The sequence below is a fragment of the Apium graveolens genome, chromosome 6, assembly GCF_009905375.1.
Source record: "Apium graveolens cultivar Ventura chromosome 6, ASM990537v1, whole genome shotgun sequence".
Lineage (NCBI taxonomy): Eukaryota > Viridiplantae > Streptophyta > Magnoliopsida > Apiales > Apiaceae > Apium > Apium graveolens.
The window spans coordinates 99202166-99208824 of NC_133652.1; the positions used below are offsets into that span (position 1 = coordinate 99202166).

At 32.2% G+C, this 6659-nt stretch overlaps 1 long non-coding RNA gene across 5 annotated transcripts; it reads left to right on the plus strand.

Annotated features, from left to right (window-relative positions):
* Nucleotides 1-3465: 3465 nt before the first annotated feature.
* LOC141667656 (uncharacterized) lies at nt 3466-6428 on the plus strand. Of its 5 annotated transcripts, none has more exons than XR_012552721.1 (6): nt 3466-3656; nt 3768-3836; nt 4040-4102; nt 4299-6015; nt 6109-6178; nt 6315-6428. It is a non-coding gene; the product is annotated as an uncharacterized LOC141667656 (long non-coding RNA). The 5 variants fall into 5 exon arrangements; XR_012552719.1 differs by having other exon boundaries at nt 3768-3827; nt 3971-4102; XR_012552722.1 differs by having other exon boundaries at nt 3768-3827.
* Nucleotides 6429-6659: the final 231 nt, after the last annotated feature.

A 6659-nucleotide genomic window follows, 5' to 3' on the forward strand; every position in this document is an offset into this window, starting at 1 on the left:
GAACATTTTTTTAAATACTGCAAGTATTCCTGATTTTCTTTTTAAATACTGCAAGTACTCCCGAACTTTCTTTTAAACATTGCAATTATTTCTTCGATCCTATTCTATGTTCATAATACCTAATTATTTTACATTTCGCTGTAATTACTCATATTATGCATGTTTTTTTATTCTTGCTCCTGTGATTCGATTGCTCTCTTGAACAAATACCCATTCTTTCGGGTTATTTGCGAACCCTGAACTGAGATGTTTTGACTTCAAAATGATTTGACATCAAAATACTCCATGGGCTGGATAATGATGATGTTTTAGGGATTGAGCGTGTCTTAATCCTGAGGATCAGGATTTGACTGGTGCCTCGATATGGGCCGTAGTGCCTAGGTACCTGATGGACCTATATAGTTGGGTATAGATCCGCACTGTATCTTGACTGATCAGTAGGATATAGTGCATATGTTGGAACTAGTGTCCAGTTAAATTTTTGTTGATCGCCATTAACGACATTCTCTCTGAATGGTTTTATGATTCCAAAACCGGACAAAACCCTGATTCAGGAGATGAATTGGGGAATCACTTGTCGATTTTAAATTTAAAATTAAAGGCTGGGGACATCCATCGTTTATTCGCTCACTCACTCAAATAAATAGAATTGTTTAAAATTGTTTTAAGATTTTGAACGGAAGTTTTCTTTTGATATTAATGCTTGAAACTCAAATTATATACTTGATGGGCATTTTTGGCTCACTCTTGCTTTGTAAATTCTTATTTCTGCCAGAAACAGATAAGGATAAAAGTGAATTGTCTTGATAGACAGCAGCAGTTAGAGAAATTTCCGCTGCAAGAGGTTGAAGGTGTTAGAAGAATGTGACAAGAGCATTAGTTCAAAGGTATTTACACTTGTATTTTAGCTTTGGTGAATTGTAGAAGGTTAGATTCTTGTTTCATATCATGACCTGTAAACAATCCAGATTCAAGGGGTTATCTACTTATTTCTTTATTTTATGAAATGATTGTTTAGTGACACCAAATCTCGACTCCGGATTTGGGTTGTTACAAACGTCGAGTTCAGTTATGGTGACTGGGAACAGGAATGGCACGTCAATGCCATTCCAGATGAGATATGAAACTTGGTTCCACAAGAGGTTCAGAAAAATCTCTTGTTCTTTGAGATGGACTATCAACTCCATCTTGATCGCTTGGAAGAAGAACGGAGATAGGCTCTTCTTCAGCAAGAACGGATCATCCATCTTGCAGTGCTAGTTGTCAGCAGCAGCAGGAACTAATCTTAGACTAGGATTATCTTGTAATCTTTTGCATGCAATCTACAAATTTCATAAAATGTAATCTTTTGATATTTTAATAAATTTTTTTTTTGATTGAAAGATTTAGTCTTTGTTTATCTCGTATTATGTGCATGTGAATGTTCTCATTGATACCTGTTAATCTTTACTTCATCTACTTGAACTGTATTTCTTGATGAATGTTTTTATTAAAATTGTGGTTACTAATAATTTGTGCTGATTTGACAAACAAATGTTGTATTTGAATCGACATATCCTGAGTTACACTTGAAAAGGTAGAAGTAATTAAGAAAGCTCAAGAGAAGCAACAGGCCCAAATCTCTGAGGTCCTGGCTAATGAAGCTTCTCAACTGGCTCAATTGGATGAGATCCAATCTTTAGTTGAACTTCTTCTCTCACTCCTACTATCAGATGATGCCAAAAAGGGGGAGAAGATAGTTAAGTCCAAATGCTCTAATGATCAAATAACGAAGAAGAAAGATGATGAAGCTGATGACCAGGGAAACCTTTGCAAGGGTAGATGTCAAGTTCAAAGTAAAGAGCAGAGCGGCAAGGTTTCTTCAAGGAAACTAATTACTGAAGCAAGCATATCTTCTATTCAAAAGAAGACAAGTTATGAAGTTGCTCAAACTCAAAATCTGACAGAAAGTACTGAAACTCAAAATCTGATATCAAGTTCTGATGAGCAAAGTCTGATGACAGAGCCTGATGTTCTAATATAAGTGGAAGTCAAGATTCTCAAAAGTTCATGCAAACTCTGAAGCTCAAGGAAAAGCAGACTACTGTCTACTAGAAGGATCCCAAGATTCAGACACTTGATGAGGAAATTGCTTGAAGATTGTGTCTGAAGTATAATCCAGGAATGGGTTTAGAAAATGTCCAGGAGGAAGAAGCTAGATTTAAAGCTGAAAAGAAAAATCTAAAGCCAAAAGCTTCTGTTGCAAAGAAAGCTCCAAGGCCTAAGGAAAAAGGCATTATGATCAAGGAGAAGTCAATTTCTGGGGCATCTAAAGCCAAGACTAGATCACAATTTGAGATTGATCCCAAAGACAAAGGGAAAGGAAAATTTGATAAACCAATCAAGCCACTGGAGATGAAAATTCCTCAAATTCAGATAAAACCAGTGTGCAAAATAGTTCAAGTTACTGATGATAATCTTGCTGAAGGTAAAGATGTTCAAACTCTGAAAAGAAAGAAGATTTTTGAAGAATCAAAGACAACCTCTGACAAGGCTCAAGTTGTTCAGAGTGAAGAACTGCAAGTTACAATAGAAACAACAAGTTCTGATAGAATCATCACACTACACCATATATGACCTATCGCAACGCCCCCCTTAAAAAATGTTAGCTAATATGTTACCTTAGATATGGTACTTGCCATCTAATTTAACACTCTATTTTCTATGTTACCTTAGACAAATACCTTAGACAAATACCTTAGATATGGCAACATTTTTGTCAAAGTGTTACCTTAGAGTATTAAAACTTATAAATAATATCTTTTAAGATTAATCATTAATTCAAATTATTATATAAGAATTTAAAGTGATTTATAAATTAAATGTATGTAATAAAATGATGATATACAAATTTTATACTTAATGAAATTTTTATAAACTTAAAATAGAAATTTATAAAGTAGTAAAATTCAAAAAATACAATGAAAAGTAATAAAAATAAAAATAGTAAAATCTCCCTCATTTAAAATATGAGAACTTTTTTATTAGTTTTATAAATAAAGGATATTAAAAATGTAAATATACAAATTTATAAAATAATAAAATAGGTGATGATATATAAATTTTGTATTATAATTTATACATAATAAAATTAAAAATAAATAAAAAAATGGGATTTTAAAAGTAAAAAATTATAAATTCCCATCATTTTCATATAAGCACTTATATATATATATGTATGTTAAATATAAAATATTAAAAAATGTAAATATAGAAATTCATATGCACAATAAAATGAATAAGGTAAATAAATATTTTCCTACACTAATTATTTAAATACAAAGTTTGGACCTGGTAAATTTTGTAAAGCGGGCAAATGAAAATTTTCAAACCTGCTTCAAAATTCTGGCCTAAAATGCGCCCAATTTTGAGCCCACAGAACATACAGGTCTCTTTCTCTCCTATATTGTCACTCTCTCTCGCCGCCTCTCTGTGCTCTCTCTCACTACCATCTCTCATTTTCTCCCTCGTTCTCTCTCTCCCACTACTTTCTTTCTCGTTACTATTTCTCAGCACACTCAATCTACCTAACTCTGACTTTAATTTTTAATCTCAATTAGGGCTCAATTGATTTGAATATCAATTTAGGGCCCAATAAATTTGAATGTCAAATTAGGGTTTGTTCTTCATTTTGAGTTGAATTACTTTCCTATTTTCAATTAATCTTCTTCTAATCTCACTTATTAACGCTATGAAATTTTGATGTGCTTTTCTTCTTCACTAATTAGGTTATAGAAACAGGTGTGGGTTCAAAAATTAAGTTCCGGATCTTAGAGTTGTTTGACACGGTAAACACGGTATAGTAAATGTTATTATTATATTTTTCTTAATATACATGAATGTTAATATAGATTAACAGCCCTCTTTTTAGATGTTTAAATTATTTGCATTGTATATTGATCCAGAACTTCATTTAATGCAACTATTTTAGTTAATGTCTTTTCTGGTAGAACTGACGTCCCTGTCTTGGTTTACATCGTGGTGGTGATATTTGCAATAGTGGTGGATCATGGTTTATCATTGAAACTCTCTCCCTCAATGGCTTCCCTGTATTTAATACAAGGTTCCTTTTGCTTTCCACTAAACTACTTTTATCTTCCTTTTTACCTTTGTCCAAATGAATGTCGTGTTGCGGAAAAACAAGCAAAATGTACACAATTGTTAGTAAAAGTATGATATGCATATTGGCATGTGCCTGGCTTTATCTAATTTTGGCTCTGTATTTAGATTATAAAAGTTTTTTTAAAAATTTTATACAGGAGGCCCTGACAGAAGCAGGCCTGGAGTCGTCAAATCTTATTATTAGAAAGACTTCACAAAAAGTAATGAATGGACAGGTTTGTGGAAGTTGTTAGACTTAAATGAATCAGTGTATTATGAAGTGTAAATTTATCTACTCTCCGCCGTTCAGTTAATTGTTGTATTGGTTTGTACTACTGACCCTATGGACGAAATATATTTTCAATGGGAAACCTTATTTTCCCATTGCAACTACTTTAAGTAGTTGCTTACTCTTTAATTGAATAATCACTCAATCATAGATTGGTAGTAGTTGTACGACCATTTTCAAATTGTAACCACTGTTATAGGTTTTAGTAGTTAGACAATATTTGAAGATGTGATCAAGAAAGATTGTATTACAATATTCTCATTAAATCCCCAGCATATAACCTATTATCTAAAAGTTGTTTTCTGTAAAGCTTATAAGACTCCTCTAAAATGCTTTTTTTTATTACATTTTTCTTTTCTTTTTTTAATTTGAAACCTGTAGATGCTGCAACTGGCCAATATTCAGAGTTTATTTATAGGTAACTAGTTGCATTCAACTTGGGTTACCATACTAGAGGTGACAATACAATGATTACCAAGTCATAGACAACAATCCTTGGATTAGAAGCTGTAAAAAGAGTAGCACTTGGAGGTCTCATCAGCTTACTGTTTTATGTTGGGGATCCTGGTGGAAGGTTCTATTTTTCTTTGAACTGATTTATATACTGGTAGTATACTGCTATCTTCTTTTTGATAGTTTATACTCAAATCTTTATTTCTGAATACTTGTAATCTCCATGGTTTCATTATAAACTCAGACCCAATATATAATTTCATATGGAATAGATCCTAGTGATTATTTAATTCAGGTGCACTACCTAACGCCCTAGGTTGCCAAATTTTTTTTATGACATTTGATCAGTAGGTGGTAAACATGGATAAAACTTTTGCGATTGAGCATAAATTTGTAATATTTATATTGTGAAGAATATTAGTGAGATAACAAATTTATATTTGTTTACTCATCAGAGTGAAAGTTTGATGAAAGAATATTAGTTATATAGACTCTTCCTGTATCGAGCATTGTAGTACCTTGGTTTTATACTTCCACACTCTAGGTTTTTCCAGTATATTATGATTTACTGCAGCAGGTGACATTTTTTTGGAGAAAAAATAATTTTGCTTGTCAAAACCATCAATTTAGGAGTTGCTGCAGATTTGCGAGTAGGTATAAATTATGTTTCTAAGGAGTTTCTACTAGATCCAAGGTATCCATTTTTTCTATGTTCAAGACTTGAGTGTTTGGAGAAAAAGCATAAGGTTAACTAATTTCAGAAGCTATGTCTGTACTTTACATTCTCAAGGGCATTGTTGTTCTTTTTAAATGCACGTCTTGTTTGCATCTTCTGTAGATCCATAGAACAATTCTTTTATGTATTGGTATAGGTGCTTATTATTAAATGTAACTGATATGTATCATTGATTGTCTCTCTTATGTATTGGTATACATGGTTATCATTGAAGGGAATAGATTATCTAATGCAGTTCACTGGAAAGATACCATTGGTCCTTGGGAAGAGAGACCTGAACACTACGGCGATTTTTGGGATTACTGGACATATGATGGACAGATCACATGTGGATTTTCTAACTCTTGGATTTCTTGAGGCTATATCCAATCTTTCTCTGCTAGCCAGCATTTAGAAGGCATATTTTATTTATTGTCAATAAAATGTTCTTTTATTAATTGTGTTATATGGTTTCCTTGAATAAAATTGTAGTCTTGTGTGTTATATTCAGTGAAGCACTAGAGACAAAATGCATAAAAAAATCTGAAGTTACAACAAAAGGAGTCTGGTTATCCATCATTGTAAGCATGAACTCATTATTGGCAGTAATTCATTTCTCTATATGTAATATGAGTTAATATCTAATTATGTAGAATTAGTTTTGGTCGTGTGATAGACTGCATGTTACATCTAATTATGATAATTAATTCTTTGCAGATCAGAAATAAAGGACTTGAGCAAGGCTATTGTGTTGTGCCGTGTGCCGCATCACCAAAATTATAGTTTAATAGTTGAACTCATCTTTGTTGGCACGACCATGATGATGTTTACTGTATTTGATGAGTTGTATGTTGATTATGTAATTTACCAGTAAATTTGTTAATAGATTCTGGTTATTTTGGAAATGTGTAAAATGTGCTTAGTTTTATTCTAGGTTTTACCATAATTATGTTACATTAGCCCATAGCCTGATAAAAATGTTACACAGGCTATTCAAAATATTGAACTAGTTAAAAAAAATTGTTGCATAAAAATGTTACATTAGCTAAAAAAATGTTTCCA